Source organism: Oryzias melastigma, linkage group LG11 (genome assembly GCF_002922805.2).
Source record: "Oryzias melastigma strain HK-1 linkage group LG11, ASM292280v2, whole genome shotgun sequence".
In the NCBI taxonomy this organism is placed as follows: Eukaryota; Metazoa; Chordata; class Actinopteri; order Beloniformes; family Adrianichthyidae; genus Oryzias; species Oryzias melastigma.
In genome coordinates this window covers 9019359-9041119 of record NC_050522.1, presented here as the reverse complement: position 1 = coordinate 9041119, position 21761 = coordinate 9019359, and the positions used below count along the sequence as shown (strand labels likewise).

The following is a 21761-nucleotide window of genomic DNA, read 5'->3' as shown; positions in this document are numbered from 1 at the left end:
TAATTTTCAATATTTTTTAATTTATTGTTACTTTTGTAAGTTTCAAGTGATTTCAGTGAGAATTGTGGGTTTGTCCTTCTATAACTGACGGGTATCAACACTTTTGTCCACCACTGTAGGTCAGATTTATTTACTGTGAGGAGAGTTCTACAAAAATCTACATAAAATGAAAGATTTTCTCGTTACCAGGGCTTCTCTAACTCTGAAGGAGGATCTGTTAATACAGACATTTGAAACTGAACAAAAATAATGAGTTTTCTCTAGTCAGTCAATGTGTGGTTTCTTCAGTTGTCTGTATCTGTTGTTTGGTCATTATTATTATTTTATTTATTTAGTACAAATGTATTTGTTTTTTTAATTCATCTTTTAATCTACATGGTAAAAAAACAAGAAAACAACAACAGAAAATTCTATATAAATTATAAATAAATACATTGCACCTCTATTATGTAGTTTGAAATGGAGTAGGAAGAAGTTTAAAAAACTTTTTTTAATTCTACCCCCTAGCAATATATCTTAAGTTTAATCTTCAATATAAACTATTTAAAAACTTATTTTTTTATATATATAAATCAACATGGACAAAGATCTATACATGTCGTTCATTATTTATTCATTATTTTGTGTTAAAAATAAAGATATTTAAGAACATTGGAATGTTTTCTCAGCGATTTTCTTATGAAAATCCTGATGCGGCCCGGCCTCAACTAGATTCCGTCTCCAGCGGCCCCCGGCTGATTTGAGCTTGAGACCCCTGCTCTAGGATGTTCATCACATCACAAAAGAGCCCTCAAAAGCATATTAGAGAATTCTCAAAGGACTGCTGTTAAAAACAGTAGCTTCTTAGCACCAGAAAATATTGACATCCTTTCAGAAAGATGGCCTAAACTGATATCGGATGCAATCTAGACCGTTGTTTTAAAGCTGAAATACATTCCTGCATTCAAAGCTCAGTTCAGCTCCTCTTCAGATACTGTCAGGGGCAAAAACAATCATTTTTATAAAGCTGCCGCTAAACTATTATTTTTTTTAACTAGCTTCAATAAATTCCTTTAAGCCCTGAATACTTGGTGGCATAAACAATCTGGAAGTAAAAGCTAGCACGTTTTTGGACTTTGAACATAATAAATTGTGGGTCCTTCATCTTTAACAAATAAGAAAATGCAATTTTAGTTTACATTTAATTAAAATAACATTCAAATGTTCTTTTTGTTTCATTTCACTATGATGCTACATTTTTTTTTACTTGTTCGTGTTTTGACAGTAATCTGCCCTCAGTAACCCATAATGATGAATGTCAAAACAAAAATTGTTGCACCTTTAAACTATTTTATCTGGCCCATCAAACTGGAACAAATCATAGAGATAATCCTTAATAATGAATTATTTTCCCAGTGATTCTGGTGTCTCCCCATGGATGGTGCCATCCAAATATTGTTTATAGGTGCAGAAAGTTATTCTGTTCTCATTTGTTGTTTTCCTGATGTTTGAGTGTGTTTTAGGAGTCAGAAAGTCATTTTTCCAACACCCCATGAACACAGCATTTCTTTAAGCTTGCGTTTTTCCCTGAAGGACATCAACCCATTGGGAGAATTGTCTCTAAAATGAGAGCAAAAGCTACAGTTTTGAAATAAAATCACCAAAAGGTTCAGTTTTAAAATGTATATATTTATTTTCAATCAAATTTAAATAATGTTTTTTTTTCTAGATTCTGTTATTTCTTTCTCTTACAAGGTGGATTACCAAAGCAGCCTCGCATCAGCCCCTTCCGTCAAATTTTAGAAAACGTTGTGGCCCACAAATATAAACGTTTGTACACCCCTGGACTAGAGTGTGGTGTAAGAGTGTGCAAGTCACTTAAATTAGCTTCACGAATAATTTACGATACACTTACAACACGCACAACAATTCCATTTTCATGATGTCCCTTGAGATTGCCTCAAGGGAACTGCAAGACACACCTTCACTCCCTTTAAGGACAAGACACAGGCCCAGACAACCCAAAAATCTGCACCCAAACCAACACATTCTCACTCCCAGATCGTCACATGTTGATGTTTTGGATCTTCCCTGAACGTCATTTTTTGACGTACAGGCTGTTCCCGCTAAATCACGAGTCCCCAACCTCCAGGCAGCAAACTAGAACCGGTCCAGTTGTGCGACAAGTAGCGCACTGATACCCAAACCCGGTACTCTAACCTGACACTGGACCAGACGTGGTACAGGGAACAACCAGTACCAGATTAAGGTTAGGGTACTACTGGGTTAGGATACAGGTACCGTCCTGAGGACCAGTGCACATCTGGTACTGCATCCGGAAGTGCGTCCTATAGGTTGTGTCCATCAAACCATTTGTCTTTTTCAAAACACAAATGGTTGGATGGCTATTCTCCATCCAGGATCTCTGGAGCACAGGTCTTGTTCTCTTGTCTTTCCGAGCCCCTTTCACACGTTTGCTCTGTTTCAGAGAACAATCATCTCTCAAACAAGTCCCAGATGTGCCACACTTCTTCCATAGGAGACTTAAGTGGGTCACTATACTTTTTTGGGTCTTTGGTGGTGCTTTTTTGTGTCTTTTTCTGATGTTGGACCATGAAGAGTTTCGTCTGTTAACTTACTTGCTGCACCCTTGGCCTCATGAAGTGATCTCATGTGACTTTTCAAGATACTTTCAGTCAATTTTGAACACAACAGCTGGTCTCTAATTAAAGAGATAAAAACCTTTAAGAAAACATCCTTTGAAATGAGACGCATAAGGGTCTGCGTGTTTGTGGTGTTTTAGTTTTATTTCAAAGTAAATTTAAAAATGTATGATAAATCTATTTAAATCTAATGGAGAAACAAAAAGTTTGGAAAGAAGCTGCAAAATTATAAAAAAATGAAAAAAGTGAAAGGAGACCCAAAGGCTCAAAGGATTTGTAGGATGTAACATATGAAGGGGAGAGCAGATGGTTCTGTGTGGCAGTGACATAACTGCCGAATAAGTGGCAAATGCAATAAATGTACAAAACTGTGTTCAATCTGCCAGATAGAAGATTCATGCAGGCTTCTCGGTCGTCAGTCTGCTCTGGGAAATCTCTGGAACCGACTGATTGTACACTCGCTAAATGTTTTTGGACCCAACAAAAGTCAGTTGTGCACCAAAAAGATGCACATTTATATTTAAATTTAAAAATTAAGAGATAAAGAACATTTTGGGGGGCAAAAACAGTGACTTCTTGGGTCAAAATCAAGCTGAATGAATATATGTAATAATGATAAGAATGTTTTATTGTTAAAAGTCACATCTGTCAACAACTAAAACCATTAAAAAATGTTCACTCAATGGTATATAGTTATTTAATTTTTCATCTTGAGAATGACAACCATAGATCTATACCACAGCATGAAGTTGAAATGATTGAAATGTATTTATTTTATTAAAAAAGTGTGAAATCTACTTAACAGCAGATCAAAAAATCTTCAGCGGAGCTTTGAGATCAGAGTTTCTTCTAGATAAAAGTTTTAAAACGAAGCAGCAGCTCACTTCCTTCATTGTCATTCTGGTGGAGGGAAAACCGTCAGCCTAAACAAATGTGAGCCGGCTCCAAAATCAACTTAAGTTAATTATTTAACTTTTGTTTTGCATTTTGTTTCTGGATTTTTTTTCTCCTAAATGCTCTTTGAAATTCAAATTCATTATCCGCTGCAGCTGAAAGCATTCTTTTGTGCATCGCATGGCTGGGAAGAATATGGAGGGATATGCGCTGCTGGCTCCGTGCCCCGTCCACATGTCTAAACACACACGTACACACAAAACCTCCAATACATTTGCAGAGGTGAAGAGAGTCTCTCTGTCTCCCATTTCCAATCTGTCTGATGCCATTACCATTATCCGGGCCATGCTGATGGCAACCATTTCCAGCCCTATACGTGCATGGCCAGCAAAGTACATGGCAAATTGCCCCACTATTAGCTAATAAGTGGATGAACGATGTGCCCGCCGTTCTGTCCTGTTACTATTACAGTCAGCCGCACGTTAATCCATTAACACCATCCAAATCAAGTTTGAGCATGAAGACATGTTGCAACAAAGTGTTTCCAACACGTCGCGTAACCCGGAGAACCTTTATTATCATGGAGATGAGATCCACTGAGCACCTGCCAACTCTACAACTGAAGAAATGACTCAGTGTCAGAGCTTCTTTTTAGGTTATCTTCTTTAAATGACTGTGTTAATCGTACACACGAAAAAAATACCTCCTTAACCCAACTCTTTTTTGTTTTTTTCACCATCTTTGTATTTTTATGTACATGTGATGCAAAGATGTCCAATTATTAGCTTGCTTCTTTTAAGTCAAATTTTGTAAGCATTCACGTTATTTTTATTTTGCTTCAAATAAAGCACACTTTCAGTCATTTCTGCAATCTTGATGTCAAGACGTTCAGCTCGTTAAGGACATTCCTGCTTGTCCCTTTTGTATTTGTACATTTTACAGTTTTTAAGATTTTTGCAATTTCTCAGTCCAGTCGAAAATGAATATGAAGATTTTCCAATTTATGCAACTTTTACTTACGCAGATTTTTACATTTTGCGTAATCATCAAAATTGTATGTAAATATTGAAACTTTACGCTAATTTTGTGCTTTTTTTTCTTTTCAAGCAACTCTTGAAAATTATGCAAGTTTGGTATCAAAACATTCAGCATGTTAAGGACATGCTACTGAGGTTTTAAAGGCTAATTTTGAGTGTAGCTAATATTTTCACAACATGCTAATGCTTTTGGCTATTTTGGCATTTAATGAGGGATTTTTGGCTATTATGGACTTAAGCAAGTATTTCAGCAATGTGCTAGCTTTTTTGTCTAATTTGACATCAACTGAGGTTTTGTGTGCTAATTTCAAGTCAAACTAATATTTTAGCTATGTGTTAGCTTTTTTTTCTAGCTAATGTGGCATCTACTGACGGTTTTTTGGGCTAATTCTCAGTTCAGCTAACTTTTTTTTAGCAACGTGGTAGCTTTTATGGCTATTTTGGCATGTACTGAGGTGTTTTATTTTTGCCAGTTCTTACTTAACCTAGTATTTTAGCAATTTGTTAGCTTTTTTTTTGACTAATTTGACATCTACTGAGGTTTTTTGTTCTAATTTTGAGTATTTTAGCAATTTGCTAGCTTTTTTTTGGCTAATTTGACATCTACTGAGGTTTTATGGGCTAATTAGGAGTTAAGCTAACATTTTAGGAACATTGCGATGTTTTTTCATAAAATTATTGATATTCTTTGTGCACTTTCTGCAAATTATGCAAGTTTCATATCAGAACATTCAGTCCATTCATTACATTATTCAACAATTAAAACTATTTCTTTCAGCATTGTCAGCCAACAGCTTCAGGATTATCAGCGGCCACATTCAGCAAAAAGCATTTACACTAGTATTACTGCAGGTAATGCAACTTTTCTAGCTATTTATATTATTACATGTTACGTATATGAATAAGAAATATCAAGATTTTAGTATTCTTCATAGAAGAATCAAACTATCGTATACACATTAGTTTGAAGAAATATCCCAAGAGTTTTAAGAGTGCATGTTTCAACTTGGAAACACAATCAAAAGACCAACTGTAATCATTTTGTGTTAGATGGATAATATTTTTCCTCCTCTGCATAAATGTTTGACAGATGGAAGATGTTTATTTTCCTATTTAATGAGGCCACATTTGTAAAAAAAAAAAAGAAAAAAGAAAGAAAAAAGAAAACACAACTGCAAAGCTAAATATGTGGTTCCAATAAATATATTTTTATCAACTCTTCCTATTTTTACCTAAATGGGTAAACGTAGAAGTCAAAATAAGTAAATATAAAGAGATTTTTTAAAAATTCACCCTCTTCCTACCAAGAACTACATATCCCTAGAACCCCACCCCTTCACAAAGGGATAAAAATAGATGTGTTTACTGCTGTTGTGAAGCTTTCCATTTTATTCTGAATCAAACTACAATCAGGAATATTTTTCCTGAATTCCAGTGAAGGGCAGAGTCAGAAAATTGCTTGATGTGTCGACTGCAGATTCTTGGCACTTTCTGTAGAAGTCAAGTTGATGACCTTTTCTCATGTGCATTCAGAGTTCGTTCTAGCCGACCACTCTGCTGTTCTGTTCGCCGGTATTCGTTGAAGGATTGTCTGTTCTGTTGCAACTGCTACAAGCTTAAATCCGATCATCTTTTGATCCAATTTAAAAACGTTCCCACATAAATATGATTTTGCAGTTTTTTGCCAAAAAGAAAAGTCGTTTTCTAGAACAGTTTCTAAAAAGAGGAAGGAGTTTGTTAAATTAGCCTCTGAGTTGTGGGTGGGACTTTTGACGGTGAGCAACCCCGGCCCCACTTCCCCTCTCTGTTGCTTAGAGATCTGAGTTCATTGTAGGTTCTACGTTTTTAAACCACATTTTTTCTTCTGCTCCTGATTCACAAAGGTCCTCTAAAAACCTGCGCACTCAACAGCAGCCCCTCCCATACCCACAGAAACGAGCGGTCCTCACATGCTTACATCACAAGTTGAGAACCGCCCCCTCCAGGAAGAGTCTGCTCCCCCACCCAAGACTAACACAAACACTTTCTCCACCAAGCTAGCGGTGATTAGTTAACTTCGCGAGCCCCCACCCCCGACTCGTGCACAGTCGTGCAGACGCCAGCTGTCTGTGTGATCCAGCGTAGCAATGGCAAAGAAACGCTCATTTGATTTAGTTTTTAAACTTCGTGAAGAAACTTTTGGAGAAGAATCTGCACAGCATGCTGGGAAGGATCCTGAATGTGTCAGAGAATGGCTCAAGGATACTGGGATATTGGGAAGACGGCAGGAGAAGGGGAGCAGACTATTTCCTGATGGAGGAAGGGCACAGACTTTTTCCTGGTGGAGAAAGGGAGCAGACTATTTCCTGGTGGAGAAAGAGAGAAGACTATTTCCTGGTGGAGAAAGGGAGAAGACTACTCTCTGGTGGAAAAAGGGAACAGACTATTTCCTGATCGAGAAAGGGAGCAGACTATTTCCTGGTGGAGAAAGGGAGAAGACTACTCTCTGGTGGAAAAAGGGAGAAGACTATTTCCTGATGGAGGAAGGGAGCAGGCTATTTCCTGGTGGAGAAAGGGAGAAGACTACTTCCTGGTGGAGAAAGGGAGAAGACTACTCTCTGGTGGAAAAAGGGAACAGACTATTTCCTGATCAAGAAAGGGAGCAGACTATTTCCTGGTGGAGAAAGGGAGAAGACTATTTCCCGGTGGAGAAAGGGAGAAGAATATTTCCTGATGGAGGAAGGGAGCAGGCTATTTCCTGGTGGAAAAAGCCAGCGACAAATTGGGAGAGCTGGTTCGAACAGGAATTATTGAGCAATGGCAGAAAGGTACGCGTGAATAGGATTTGAGATATAAAGAATAACAATGCTTCAAAGAAAACAGAAACGTTAACAGTCAGTGCTGATCAGAACAATGCTCTCATCATTTCAATAAATCCTGAAATGTTGTCTATATTTTTGAACAGAAATTCATAGCAAAAGGAACCCATTAGCCATCACCATTCTGTCTGTGCCAAATTTTAGTGATAAACGCCTGAACTGCACTGTATGTACATCAATAAAAAACATGCTGACGAGGACGGCTCTAAGTTGACGTCATAAAATGACTCAGATTGAGTCGTTTTACTTCCAGGTTTGAAAAGAATTCACAAAAATAACAAATATTTTATAAATATTTTGTTTTTCAGTGTTCCAAAGGTAATATATGATAATTTATATGGATATAGTTTACTCTGAAAGAATTGAGAAAAGCCTGGTATGGCCCCTTTAGTGATTCATTTTCTCTATTTATGACCGTCATAATCAGAAAACACAAAAATCACAATTTTCATCAAGCATATACCAAAACATTATTTATTCAGGATACTTGTGTCGAGTTTTGAACAAATAAAATCTGATCAATAATAATAAATAAAAGCAGCTTTCAAGGATAGCATCCCTGACTTGCCCTTGCTTGTGGATAAGGAAGAACGGATGAGAGGAACAATTACAGCAGTTTCCTGTAGTGAATTCAAACCGAGACACTTTTGACAGCAGCTTTTTTCTGGAGGCTGACAGCATTCTCGGCCGGGTCAGGGAGCATGTTGTGTTTGGGTGCTACAAGCTGTAAACAGAGCGAGGAAGGAGATGGGCAGAGTGATAGAGATCTGCACTGTCCTGCGCAAACACGGCAGCGGGAAAGATAATCAAGCTTTCTGCCAGTCCTTCAGTGTTATGACCCCGCGGGGTAAAAATGGAAACGAATTAAAAGAGCAGGACGTAGATGGAGCAATGACAAATAGCAGGGAGGTGGAGGAGAAAAAAAAGAGTAAACATTACAAATGAACAGGGGAACAAAGTCAGAGTTACTCTCAGCACCTGAGGAAGATGGAAGGAAGAAGAGTGATCACAGGTGAGGCTGAGAAAGGGGGTATTTGATGCGTCGTGGTCTTGAGAGCATGTGCAAACACCCTGTGAGCTGCACCGAAATAAGCAGTAATAATGCGATGCATTTGTAAAGCTTTAAGCTCATCTTCAGATTTTAGTACAGCAGCCTTGAAGAAGCTTCACCGCGGAGGAAAAATATGGCAACCGTGACCTCTGAAGTCTATGTAATGGCTTTCTCTTAATACCATGATTAATCACTAAAAAAACCCAGATAGTTGGTGATAATGGCTACTTTTACAGGCCAAAAATGAGGATGAAGAATGGCTCAACAGTTCAGGAAACTAATAAATGGTTTGGGGATATCATAATGAGTCGGATTTACCAACCTGCCACAGAAAAGGACAAAAAAAAAAAACTTACCGGATCAATAATTATCTTTTTACTTTCAGTTCCCATGGCGATGTATCGCTAAGATGCTAGACGGACTTTTGGTAGACATGTCTTAGTGGGTACATAATTATTTAGCCTCTGAATTCTTAGGCCAGATGTTTAAGTGTCTGTTTTCTTTTTTTTTAACATCTGACCACTTAATCTCCCCGTTTTTACTTTTTTCATTTACAAATACGTCTCTCGGTAAACTCATCCATCTTATCTTTTCCTAAACAAACCAGATTAAAGGAGTCATTTAGGCTAAATCAAAGATGAGACACAGAAGCAAAAAGATTGCAAATGTTTCTGGTTGATGATCCGCAGCTTGTAAACATATATTTTTAAAGTCAAATCAAATTAGAGGAAAATGATGCCCTTCGGGTCCAAGAAAGGGATTCAGGAAGATGAAGAAGCGGGTTCTTTTGGACAGAACCTCCAAACCACTTTCTGCATGAATCAAAAGATTAACCCGAAGATAAACTACAGGCTGCACATAAAGTCAGACTCTGCTGCAGCTGAGCATTTGTTATACAACTGAAATGGAATTTAATGTTTGAATAATTAAACATGTTTTTATGTTCTATAATCAAATCGTTGGCAAACTAATGGCTAGCATAAATATTATGCAGATTTTTATTACTGCTGTCAAAAGTACGGCAGAGTATCACAACCAACATCAAAAAATAGAAAATAACGTCATACAATTATATAAAAAAAGGAAGCCGAAATTAAAAAATTTTGAAGTTATACGATTATAAGAAACAAGTCCACATATGACAAGAAAAAAGTCAAACAATTATAAAGACGAATTTGAAATTTTACAAGATTAAAGTTAGAAAAAATAAAAAAAACAAAAAAATTAAAATAAAGTCATATAGTTATAGAATAAAAATAAGTAAGAATTTTTAAAAAGGTTTAAGTCATGCAATTATGTGAAAAAAATCCACATTTTATAAGAATGAAGTCAAACAATTAAAAATAAAAATTTGAAATTTTACAAGATTAAAGTTAGAGAAAATAAAAAAAATGCATAATGATAAAGTTTTACAATCATGAAAAAAATCTATAAGAATAACATGATGTAATTGTGAGAAAAAAATCAAAACTTTTACAAGAACAAAAGTTGTGACTTCAGGAGAAAAAGTCTAAATTTTACAAGAATAATGTGGTACAATTATGTAAAAAAAGTCAAAATGTCACGAGATCAAAGTTGTAAAGTTATGAGACAAAATCAACATTTTAACAAAAACAAAATTTGATAAATTATGAAAAAAGTTGTAATTTCACACAAATAAAGTTGCACAAATCTGAGAAAAATAGTTTACATTTTTCCAAAAACAAAATTCATGAAAAATGAAAAAATAGTTAACGCTTCACAAGAACAAAGGTGTACAATTATGATGAAATCATAAAAAAAACACTACATTTTACATAATAAAAACCATGCAATTCTGAGTAAAAAGCCAAAATTACGAGAAAAAGATTTAACAAAAAAAGATATGTCAAATTATAAGAAAAAAGTTTAAATTTCAAACAAATCAAGTTGTATTATTATAGGAAAAAGTAAAAATGTTGTATTAAAAAAATGTACAAATAGGAGAATAAAGTCAAGTTTTTTACAGGAATAAAACTGTACAAATATAAGATTAAAGTTGTAAAAAATGTTGAGAATAAAATGTCAAAAGTCAAAATTTTACCATTCTAAAATGATGAAATTGCGACAAAAAAATCTAAATTTTATAAGGATAAAATCTCACAAATATAAGAAAGATGTTTAAATGTTTTCAAGAGCAAAATTTGTTAAATAATGAAAAAATGTTGGAATTTCACACAGAGGAAGTTGTAAAAATATGAGAAAAAAGTTGGAAATTTACAAGAACAAATTCATACAGATATGAGAAAAAAATCTATGCCTCACAAGAACAAAGTTGTATATTTATTAGAAAAAAAAATTTTAGAAAACATTTTGAAAGTTTTACATTTCTAAAAAAAAGTCAAAATTCAAAATTTATAAGAATATAAACTTAAAAAATATGAGAAAATGTGTGAAATGTTTACAAGAACAAAATTTGTTAAATTATGAGAAAAAAGTTGATATTTCCCACCAATAAAATTATATAAATATTATACAAAATTAATAAAAATGTGAGAAAAAAGTTGTGAATTTGTGGGATAAATGAAGTAAATTTATGCGTTAAAATGTTGTAACTTTACCAGATAAAGTCATGTTTTTTCTAAAATAAAATATGTTATAGCTTTTAAAATATTTCTACAAACATATAGTAATTTGTTGAAATGATTAATAAAAATCAGGTGGACGTCACAATGTTTATAAAGAAACTTACTTTAAAAAAAGAACAAAAGTTCTTTCTTGTAAAATGTATATATAAAAAATATAATTTTATTCATGAAAACTATTGAGTTTCTTCTAATATTTGTACAACCTTATTCTCACAAAATTCACACTTTTTAAAAAATAATTTCACAACGTCATTTTCAAATGATAATCCATTTATTTCCCTTTTATGGTGGTCTTAATACTTAATTCTACATCCTGTTTATGGAGCTTTTGTTCATTGGATAAAATTAGAGCTTTTCCAGAGAAACAGAACAAGGTTGCACTGTTTTATGTACTTCATACTGTCCTTGTAACAAATTATCTTTAGTAGCAGGTTTTGAATTAACTAAGTGGTTATTAAATAACACCAATCTAACCAAAGCAGAACTATAGGAGCAAATTAACTGCAGTTTTTTCTTTATTTGATTGCCTTCATTTATCATCAAACAGGAGCCATCTGCACGTTTAAAGAGGTTGTTTTCCTGCACACTGAAGCAAATAAATCCAGTATGTATGTTATCAAAGCAGTAATAATGAAGACAACCTATAAATGTGTCTATATTTTATACTTTGAATTCTTTCTTTCCATAAAAAGATGACCAACATGAGGAAATTCAGATTTGTAACCTCTGTTTCTTTTAAAAACACCAAACTGGAGGCTTAAAATTTGATTCATGATTCATACTAAAAAAGTATTAGTATCAAATATTGTGGTTTCTTTTCTCACTAATGTATTTAATGAAAACTTTGGGACTTTTTTTGTCATTTGTTAAGTGATATTCTCCCTGTGACGGCAAGTTTTCTTTAACGACAGCCGGTTGACACCGAGCCCCTGCGGAGGAGATTTCCATCCATCCAGATGCAGAAACAGAAAAGTGAAAGTATTTGGATGAAAGGAAGGAGGACGGAGGAGAAGAACGGGCGAAAGACAGCATGCAATCAGCGGTGGGGGAGAAGAGCAAAAAGGTCACAAATGAAGAGAAGGGGAAAATGGAACCGAACGAGTGGAGGCAGGCCGGAGTGTCCGTCACTGACCAACAATAGAGAAAGTGTGAAAAGAGAAAACAAACACAGAAAACGGAAGAATGCAAAAAAATCCTAATAAAACGAGTTGCTAGAATATCCGAAACCATAGCAACTAAGAGCCTAACTGTCTCATTTACTGTGAAAAGAACAGACTGATCACCTCTGCGCTTTAACTCTGACTCAGGGTTTCTATAATGTTCACACTAACAGCTAAAGTAATTGTGAAGTGCTGTTAGCAGCACATTTCCTGAGTATTTAGCATGATTTCCAGCTTCCTTCGTCTGCAGCTCAATTTGATCACTGTTAGATTTAAGGTAAATCAGGCCCAAGAAAGTTTATTTTTTATTTTGACAAATGACTTATTATGGCATCAAATGTGATTTTATTTTATATTTTTATGCTTTGTACCTGAAGGTAAATGTGTGATATCCTCATTTTAGACATTCAATTAATGGAGAAGTGTGATTTATCACCCACTGTGCACTTGCAGCATCCAGACCATCTGGGCTTCAGCTTCAATGAAAATACAGAATAATCAGTGCGATCTGCCTGCAATGACAAAGTGTCTTCCTGTTTGTCAAGACTTCTATTCTAGAACAATCTATATATGGCAAATATTGAATATTCCAAACGGGTGCATCCCTGCATCAATTCTTTTTCTTTCTTTCTTTCGTTTCTCATAGTTTTCAATTTGTTATTTCAATGTTTATCGTCCTCATTCAGTCGTCTTTACAGGTTGGGGACGAGTGAAACGTGAATGTGGTGTTTGTTTTAGCAAAAGCAGATCTTACTCTTGTCATTATGATCAGAAACATCTGCTAAAAAATAGCTGATATCTGTGTGGAATACCTATAAAATCAAAAATGTCATTAAAAAACACATTTTATTTGACATCCTTAGTTTTAGTTATAGAAAATTGTGTTTTTGGCATGATGATGGAGGACTTTTATTCAGAAAATTGAGGTTAAAATTGCATTTCTGGGTATTTCTTTAATCAAGTTGTTGTGAATCAGGAGCAGACAAAATAAACACAGTCTCGTTAGGATTGAATTTGTGACGTGGAAACTACAAGCTCCCTGCTCCGCTGCATTCTGATGCATCCACTTATAGACAAATAGATCCTTGAACGTCTTTGTTTTCCTCGTCTGAGCTGGAATCTGGATCAAAACTGTACGGATGGTTAGCTGTAATGTTGCTTGTGGGATCTTTTATTTTCCCTGTTTGGCAGTTTTTAGAAGAAAAAAACTAAATTGACAATCAACTTAAGGAGTAAACAGAAGAATGTGGCCGTGGCACCAAATGGACACATCCCTGAAGTTTATCAATTTTACCGTTCAAAACACAGATTCAGCGTGCAGTCTACCCCCTTTTCCCCTTTATTCTGGGATTTTCCCATAATTCTCTACGTACAGGATGTGAAATTGGCGCTATCTGGTTAGCAAAAAAGAGGAACATACACAACTGCTCTGATACCCATGTATTAATGTTGTTTCTTTCTGACCATGATGTCTAGTAAACACGTTTACATAAATCCAAAATTGATTTTGGCTAAAAACAACAAAATCGTAATCAAACTCCCACAATTACAATTATTTATTTAAAACATTCCCAGTAGTGTTTTAATTATGATTATACCATGGTCTGGGTGAATACTCGATTCTGATTGGCTGCTGGGTGTGCATTAAAAAGTGATAATGCACAGTAATAACGCACACCTAAAAAAGAAGTTCCGGTCACACAGACCAAACGTTCGATATCACTGCGCAGGCTTCTTTAAAACACGTTTTTCCTTCATCGTCTGGACAAAACAAGCAGTAATGGATGAACTTTCTCTCTGAACTGATGCTTTATTTAACTTATTGTAGCGACCAACATTTATATTCCTCTCCTTTTGTAAGGTAAATTAATATTAACAAATTGGTTATTCTCCTTCTAATAAAACACCACTCGACATGAAAGGTGTAGTCTTCTGTTTCACCACAAGAGGGAGTTTCTTATTTTAGAGCAGCTCAGAAGAACGAACCTGCCGTGAAATGAAACACAGACAGAAGCTGAATATGTTCTAGCTGCTCACTGAAGGATTAACGTCAGAAAAAGAAGAAAAATATCCTAATTTGTCCGGGTCTTTCTTTCAAAACAGCGACACTTTACCGCTGCAGCTGAGGTCTGTAACGGCTTCCGGCTTCATGCCGTGTTCCATGTCACCGTGACAACAAACCGCATCACGGATCAAATAGTCCACTTTTTGTGAAAAAATGAGCTAAACCAAAGAAATAACAAGAATAAAGTACTAAATATTGATTAAATGTTTATTTATTTTGTAAAGACCATGGTATAAGCGGGATAATAATTATCCCTTACTTATAAAGTTTTTAACCAAAATCCCACAATCTAAATGTCTTAAAAACCCATTTTTCATGTTGATCTGTAGCCTCTGTTTCCAAAATCTCCTCTGAGGGGGCGTGGCTTTTGGAGCTGAGCAGATCAGCCCCACCCCTGATCCCCCCCGTCTGATTATGATAGCTCTGTCTCTCACTAACGTAAATCTACACGTCTGCTACATAAAAATGTCCAGTCGTATGGTTCTGATCCGGATGTCAGCTGGACGAAGAAGTGAAGATCTTCATGGACAGAACTTCCTCCGAAATCCTGATTCTTTCTCCTTCCAGTTCACCAAAGACTCTTTTAGCTAATTCTCCAATGTTTATTGACTGTGATCAATACATTCAATCATTGGTTTCTCAGAGTTCTTGATAAAATAATCAAAGCTAACATCAAAATGCTCTTTCATTGATTTACAATCCTTTCCAACTGCGGTCAAATGAGCCGCCGTTCACATTTCCGTGGTCACATCAAGAAGCTCCGTGGAGTCTGGTGGAGATTTTCCAGCGTTCTCAGTCCTGCTACCGTAAGTATTGGATGAAACTCGCACAAAAAATCCAGTGATGCTGATTTGACCACAGAAATGTGAACGGCGGCTCATTTGACTGCAGTCAATGTGAAGATACCATCTTCTCTTCTCCAGAACCTGAACTAGACACTAGGAACAGATGAGGGTTTAGTGCATGTGCAGCAGAGCTGTTGATGGAAAGAAGATCATTCATTCAAACAGAGTCTGTACAAGACAGTTTGGTTGACAAATTTAAAAGGAGAAATACTCAGAAATGCAAAAACAAAATGATTTCTTATCACATTTGTTCTCTTTCATAAGAAAAATGTCACACAGACATGTTAAAAACTATAAAAACAGGATTTTCATCAGAGGGGGACTTTAAATTCTTGAAAATACTGTCAAAAACCACCTGTGTGCTGCCCCATACAGGTGAATTGAGGTATTACAGTTGATTTTGTAATTGGTCAAACCATTTAAGTCCTACGTCATGATCTGCAGCTCCAGCAATGATAACAGTCCGGTGCATGTGTGTTGTAGACCGCTAGCATGTCATTGCATCATTGTAGTGCGATGACTAGAAAAGCAACAACAATAAAGGTCATCCAGCAGCTCGTCTTTTTCTTGCTTTACTTTTTGTACATCATGTATAATAGGAATTTAATGTTGTTTGAAAGAAGATTGCGTGTAAGATGAACGTAACGTTGGAAACGTTAGCTTAAATGAGCGCTACTTTCTAATGTCGTCACTTTCTCCCAATCAACAGGTGGCTACAGTGGCTCCGCCCCAATTCCACTTTTCTATTAACCCTACAACGAATGGGGGCCCTCAAGAGGTATGTGTAATGGGTCCATTTTAACTATAGAAATGCTCAAAATACTGGACCGGTCCGCTCAGTGGAAACGAGGCTTAAGTCGACAGTTCTTGTGATCTGAAAACTGTCGCTCCCGTCAGCTCCAGCTGTCAGCTGCTGCTGAACAAATGTGTCACCCTGCTGCACTTACTATGCAGAGGGAAAGGTTAAACCACACCCTTGGATGTGTCTGGGCCTGATGCACGGGCTGCTAACGCGGGACGCCGGGTGACCTTTGAATCAAGAGGCTGCCCCTCCCACTTCAAACGTGTGAGAAATTAATCGCTTTGAACAAAAAGAGGATTTTTTGAGCATTCGATACACAGATCAATCTCGGGAACCGGAGAATGAACTCGGGTTAATACAGGCAATGGGGGTGTAATAACTTCATTTGTACATGTAGGTGATGTGGACGTGGAAGGAAGCAGGAACGGCGTGAATAATGCCTAAGTGTTTTCCCACGGCGGCTGACCCAAATGCCACAAATTCACAGATGAGTGAGAGAAAAACAAAACCTGCCCAAGAGCTTTCAATGCTATTGATCCATCTTTTTTACAACGTCTGTTCCTCATCTCTGCAAGTTCAAACCCACATCTGGCTGTTTTTTCTGGAGTTCTGGGAGGAATCCTTCTGGCAGACCTGACCATGAAAACCCACTCGGTTCTGCTTGTTGACAGATCGACCCCCTTTAGCCAGACAAACCACTTGCAATTAATGTTCAACTGATCTCAGAAAGCAGCAGCAGCAGCAGCAAGCAGACCCGGTCCACTGCCGGGCACCTTTACACATGCCGGCCTGCCTTCCCTCTCAGACCCCCTCCCAGCAGACGCTCTCATCGTGGGCTGTTTCTGAATCCCTTGCCTCCTCTGACAGCTCGATTATGTTTGTTGCTATTCTTGTCCTCCTCTTCATTGCGTGGAATGCGTATATATCAGAGTTCTATACGTACAGGGGGAGCTGCTGCTGCTGCTGCTGTTGCTTGCAGGCATATTAGCTCTGTGATACCACTTAAGCCTCCAATAAAAGCCCCGATGACACGCACTATTACTCCAAACACGCTTATATAAACCCAAAAAGGAATCCCCGAAAGAAGAACATGGCAGCAGACGCCTTTCACAGTTCAGTTCTGCCATTGCTTGGAGACGGAAGAGAGTCAACATTCAGATACATTTTTTTGAATCGATTTGTTTCCAGATTGTGGGCGATGGATCCATGAAGGAATGTCTTTTTTTTTCTTCCATCTGTTAGTTTTCTATGAAAATTAACATGGAGCTCCAGAAATGTGGTTTAAACAAAAAAGGGGGGATTTTTTTTGTATTTATTTTATGAAAAAAATCAAAATCCAGTGCATAAATGTGGTTTATCTGACCTGTATGAAGCCAGCATTTAGGGTATAAAGCCACTTTTCCATTTCCATTGAGGTCATTTGGGTCAAAATGATCACCTGCTGTGAAGATGGAGACACTTTCTCATGTCTGCACAGTTTGTGCCTAAATGTTAACATTTCCCAATTAAATTAGCTTTAATTTGGGGGGAAAAAGAGGCTCCAGCAAAGCAGACTTTGTGGTATTTCTGGGCATTAATCTCAATTATACACCCTGTCAATCAGGATTCCTTCAGAATCAGCCCACCCCAACATTACTGACGATAGTTTTTGCCATAAATCATCACAGTTCTAGCGCAGGAAATTAGAAATTCAATCAGTTGGAGAGCCACAGAGGCGAAGTATCATAAATTTATCTTTAAATATTTTTAGTGCATAAATACAACATTTTAAAATAAAAATAAATGTGAGAAAGTCATTTAATATGAAGTGTCTGAACAAATCCCTGCTGATTTCTTTTCTCGATAAGAGGTCCAACTAGATTTGCAAATCCCAAATCTTCTCTTATTTGCATAATAATCTGGTCACGTTTTTTAAGCAAGATTGGGAAAAGTTAGTGAAGAAAAAAGAAAGAAAGACTTACAGATTTCAGAGGATGCAGCTCCTTTAAAGGATTAGACAGACGAGGAGGAGAATGAGTCCTTCCAGCTCCTGCGCTCCTATTTTACGCAGCGTCGACACAAACTTTTCCTTTTGCATCCAGGTCAATTCAAGCCACAGTCAAACAATAACTAAATTTCAACAATTACTGAGGCAAGTTCCATCTTTTTTATCTTCCTTGTAAGATTTGAAGAAGTTGATGCGCGGCGGGGAGCTGCAGCCGGTGCGCGCTCTGACAGTTGACTGCGCGTAATCCAAGATCATCGGCGGGCAGACTCCGGGTTTACGCGGTCCAGGCAGCGGACTGTGGAGCCCCTCCTCGACTAACCTCTGCTGTGTGCGTGAGTGTGCGTGTTCAAGGAGGAAGGGGAGGGGGGTGGTGACACACACAGCGGATTGGACAGTTGTCTGGATCCGATGTTCCTACTTTAAAAAGCACTTTGCATAGAAATGAGAATTCACATTCAGTCTGGAGTTGTAGCTGATGTTTTATGATGTTATATTTTGTCTTTTGTTGATAAAATACAAGAATGTGCACTTGTTTCTGTGACATTGTTTGCATTATCAATGAGAATGTGAACATTTTTGGAAGATTTAAGGGCAGAAACATGTTTATCAGCAGGGGCGGAGCTACAGGGGAAACGGGGAGGCAGATGGCCCACCAGCAAAAAGCCCCCTCCCCATTTTTAAATCAATATTAGTATCAATATGGTCAAAGATAAAAAAAAACAGCAAAACAAGCTTCTTTAATTACTCCAAAAATAACAAAATTAATATTTTAAAATTAAATCTTAAACACCTCAAATTATTTGGTTCACCCCCAATCCATCAGGGCCGTCTGCACCCTGGTCTAAGCCTAAATCAGCACCGTTCCCATATTATGACATGAGGAAATTATTGCTTTTGATGAAAGACAATAGTCAGATCTTGCTAATTAAATAAATGTTGATGGTTAAATTCACTTGAAGAATTCCCAGTTTTGCTCAGTTGGTTTGTATGCGCTACAACATTTGAGCTGAGTAGAGCAGCAGTTCTCCTTTGGTTCTCTTCTAAAGTCTTCCGTGTTCTAGCTCCACCAGTGTGTATACATTCATTTGGACAACCTGCAGCAGACTTTTCTGTCTATTTTAGTCCAGTTTGAATTCAAAATCAAAACTGGTGCCTTCTTCTACAGTAAAACAGTGTGACTGTTATGTTACAAGTCATTTTTTGTCCAATTTTTGTGTTATTTGTGCGATTTGATTTGTTTATTCTTCGGGGAATCCTCAAACTTGCTGCCAGTTTTGCTATCACCATGTGCACATTTTTCCATCGGTGATTGGAAGCTGTGCTGCTCTGCTTCAGATCCAAGCCGGGCTTCTGCTGTCTTCAGTTTTCTGGCTTCCTCCAACAGTTGGGAGACACTCCAAAAGATATATATATATATTTAAACCTCAGGAGGACATTATAGAGAATATAAATAAAAAAATGCAAAAAAGAAAGCAATTTTTGCACTTCATAATGAGTATTTAGGGCCGATTGTAGACTCTTTATATCAGAGGTTCTCAAAGTTTTTGTAGCTGAGGGGAAAAAAAGAACTCGGCATTAGAAATTAGGGCAATTTTGGTGAAAAAAAAAAGGATTAACAGAAAAATACTGTTTTTAGTAACTTCAATTAGCTCAAGATTCATTTGTACAGTTACCGCTTGTGCTATAGGTATGCTGACATAACTTTTTATTTCAGTGATTTTTGATTTTCATGGTGTCCATGGCAGACATCAAATCCTGTCCACCTTCATCCACATTTGGGATGGATAACACATCCACGTAATGCTTGGGTCATCTGGACCCCATAAGATAACAGAGCAGAAGAACAAACCAAGCAAGATTTGAAAAATCGTTTTAACTGAGAAATATGATCAATTCTGGTCAACATCAGACCAGTGTGATGTCTATTAGACTATATTGTAAGCAAAACCTTTTTAAAACAAATACCTGTTGGAAGCTGCTTCCCAGATTTTCTACTCATCCAGTAATTCTAATATTTGACAGACTTATTTCCTCAAACTATTTATTTTGCTCTGGGAAGACTATGTTCAACATAAATTATTTTACAAACTCGTCGTCATTGAAGTGTTTGCATTTTGAAAGCCACAACCTAGCTAACTTTTGTCACTGGATGTAGCCATTTTGTAAACTTTATCTGCCGTGTTGTAGTTGTTTGAGCTTTGTCCTCGTTTTTATGATTTGTAACACAGTGGTGATTTATAATAAATTCTTTGAGCATTGCATTTACCTGCATGTAAATTAGGCACATGAATTTGTCCATCCCATGAGGTATGACAAAGTAAGTAAGAATTTGTCAACTTAGCTTGAAAGCGCTTTTTCTCCTCGCCAACACGACGTTTTTTCCTCAAAGGAATCTGCTTGGACTCTCTCTGAATCCCGCTCTGACTCCATTTAATCAACACGGTTTTCCTTTCTCAGCAGAAGCAGCGACATAAAAAATGTTGTCTGCCCTCTAGTGGTGAAATGAATAAACTGTTCAATTAGCATCTAGATGTAATTACTTTTCTTCCCTACAGATGTCGCCAAAATCCACAAAACAAAAAATATATTTTTCCAAACTATGTACAGCTGGTCATGGTTTATTAAGGGTCACAAAAACCCTGAGAACCCCTGCTTTATATAGTCTCAAATAAATATTAACAATAATTGCTCATTTTATTTGTTTTTTAATGTCATAGTCCTTTGGCACTGTTGGTCAATGTTAAGGAATCTCGCTCTAATATTGCTTTATAGTCTATTTATTAGGTTTAGACAACCAAATTAATAACGTTTATTAGTTGATGGTCTTTAGCACCCAACTGATAGAGACCAACCAACCAAACCAATCGAATTTAAAGGTTTTTTTTTACTTTATTGACCTTGGATTGCTCAGTTTGCTGCATGCAGGACTGGCACATGGGAAACCAGGGTTTGTTTCCTGTGGGTGATGAGGTTGATCCAGTGTATGGAATTCATTTTGTAGCATGAGTCTGGGTCTCACTGTGGAAAGGTGAACAACTATAACCTATAAGTGTGTATTTTTATGATATTTCCATTTCAAAGCTTTTCTAACTTTGTTTCCTGGCATCGTGGTTTGACTTGAAGTGAGCAGGATGCTAGAATCAGAAAACATCTGTGGAGCCGACTCCACAGGGAGCTCTTGTTGTTGTCTTTTGTTCTGTAACTTTGTTTTTTTTTCTTCTTAATACCAACACAAACAGCTGTTTCTCCCCAACTCTCTGTCACTCTGGATTTGACAGTCATCGCTCTTCATCACGCATGCACAGCCACGAACACAAAGCTACGGAGCTGCGTCTTTGTGACACGTTATGTCATCTCTAACAGCCTTATAACCTGCAAAACAAGAGGCGTTCAAACTAGCAGTGAAGACGGGAGAGGAGTGGACAAACACAATCTACTTGGGAATGTTCATAATCTTCTGTGTGTGCCACATGCTATGTGCTTGCTTGCAGTCTCCTGGAGCCATTCCTAACCTTAACTTGATCTTGTTGGTGTAGAGGAAGCTCATTTTGCTTCCTCCTGTGATTTTTCCCCCCTTAAAAACTATACAAGAAATCTGCCCTGGCAGAATGCCCTCTTTCCCTGATTCACATGGTTGGTGGGCTGGCGAGGCGACTGAGCTGCGGTTGGTGGACACTTCCATGAATAAAGCTCACCCAGCAGAGAATCCCCTCAGCTGTGCTGATGATGGATGGTGAAGAAGGAACGAGGGGGAAAATGGAGCTGGAGAGACGCCTGTTTCGCACTGTGCTGTGAATCCAGAGGATAATGATGT

The 21761-nt window shown here is 37.0% G+C and overlaps 1 protein-coding gene across 1 annotated transcript in view; it reads right to left on the bottom strand.

The window, feature by feature from the left end:
• The window catches only part of calcr (calcitonin receptor), an 80337-nt gene extending 62071 nt beyond the window's left edge, over positions 1–18266 (bottom strand). Inside the window, exon 1 of the mRNA XM_024260405.2 lies at positions 17922–18266. The gene's annotated coding sequence lies outside the window, so the exon portion shown is untranslated. The remainder of the gene's footprint in view (positions 1–17921) is intronic.
• Between the last annotated feature and the right edge of the window lie 3495 nt (positions 18267–21761).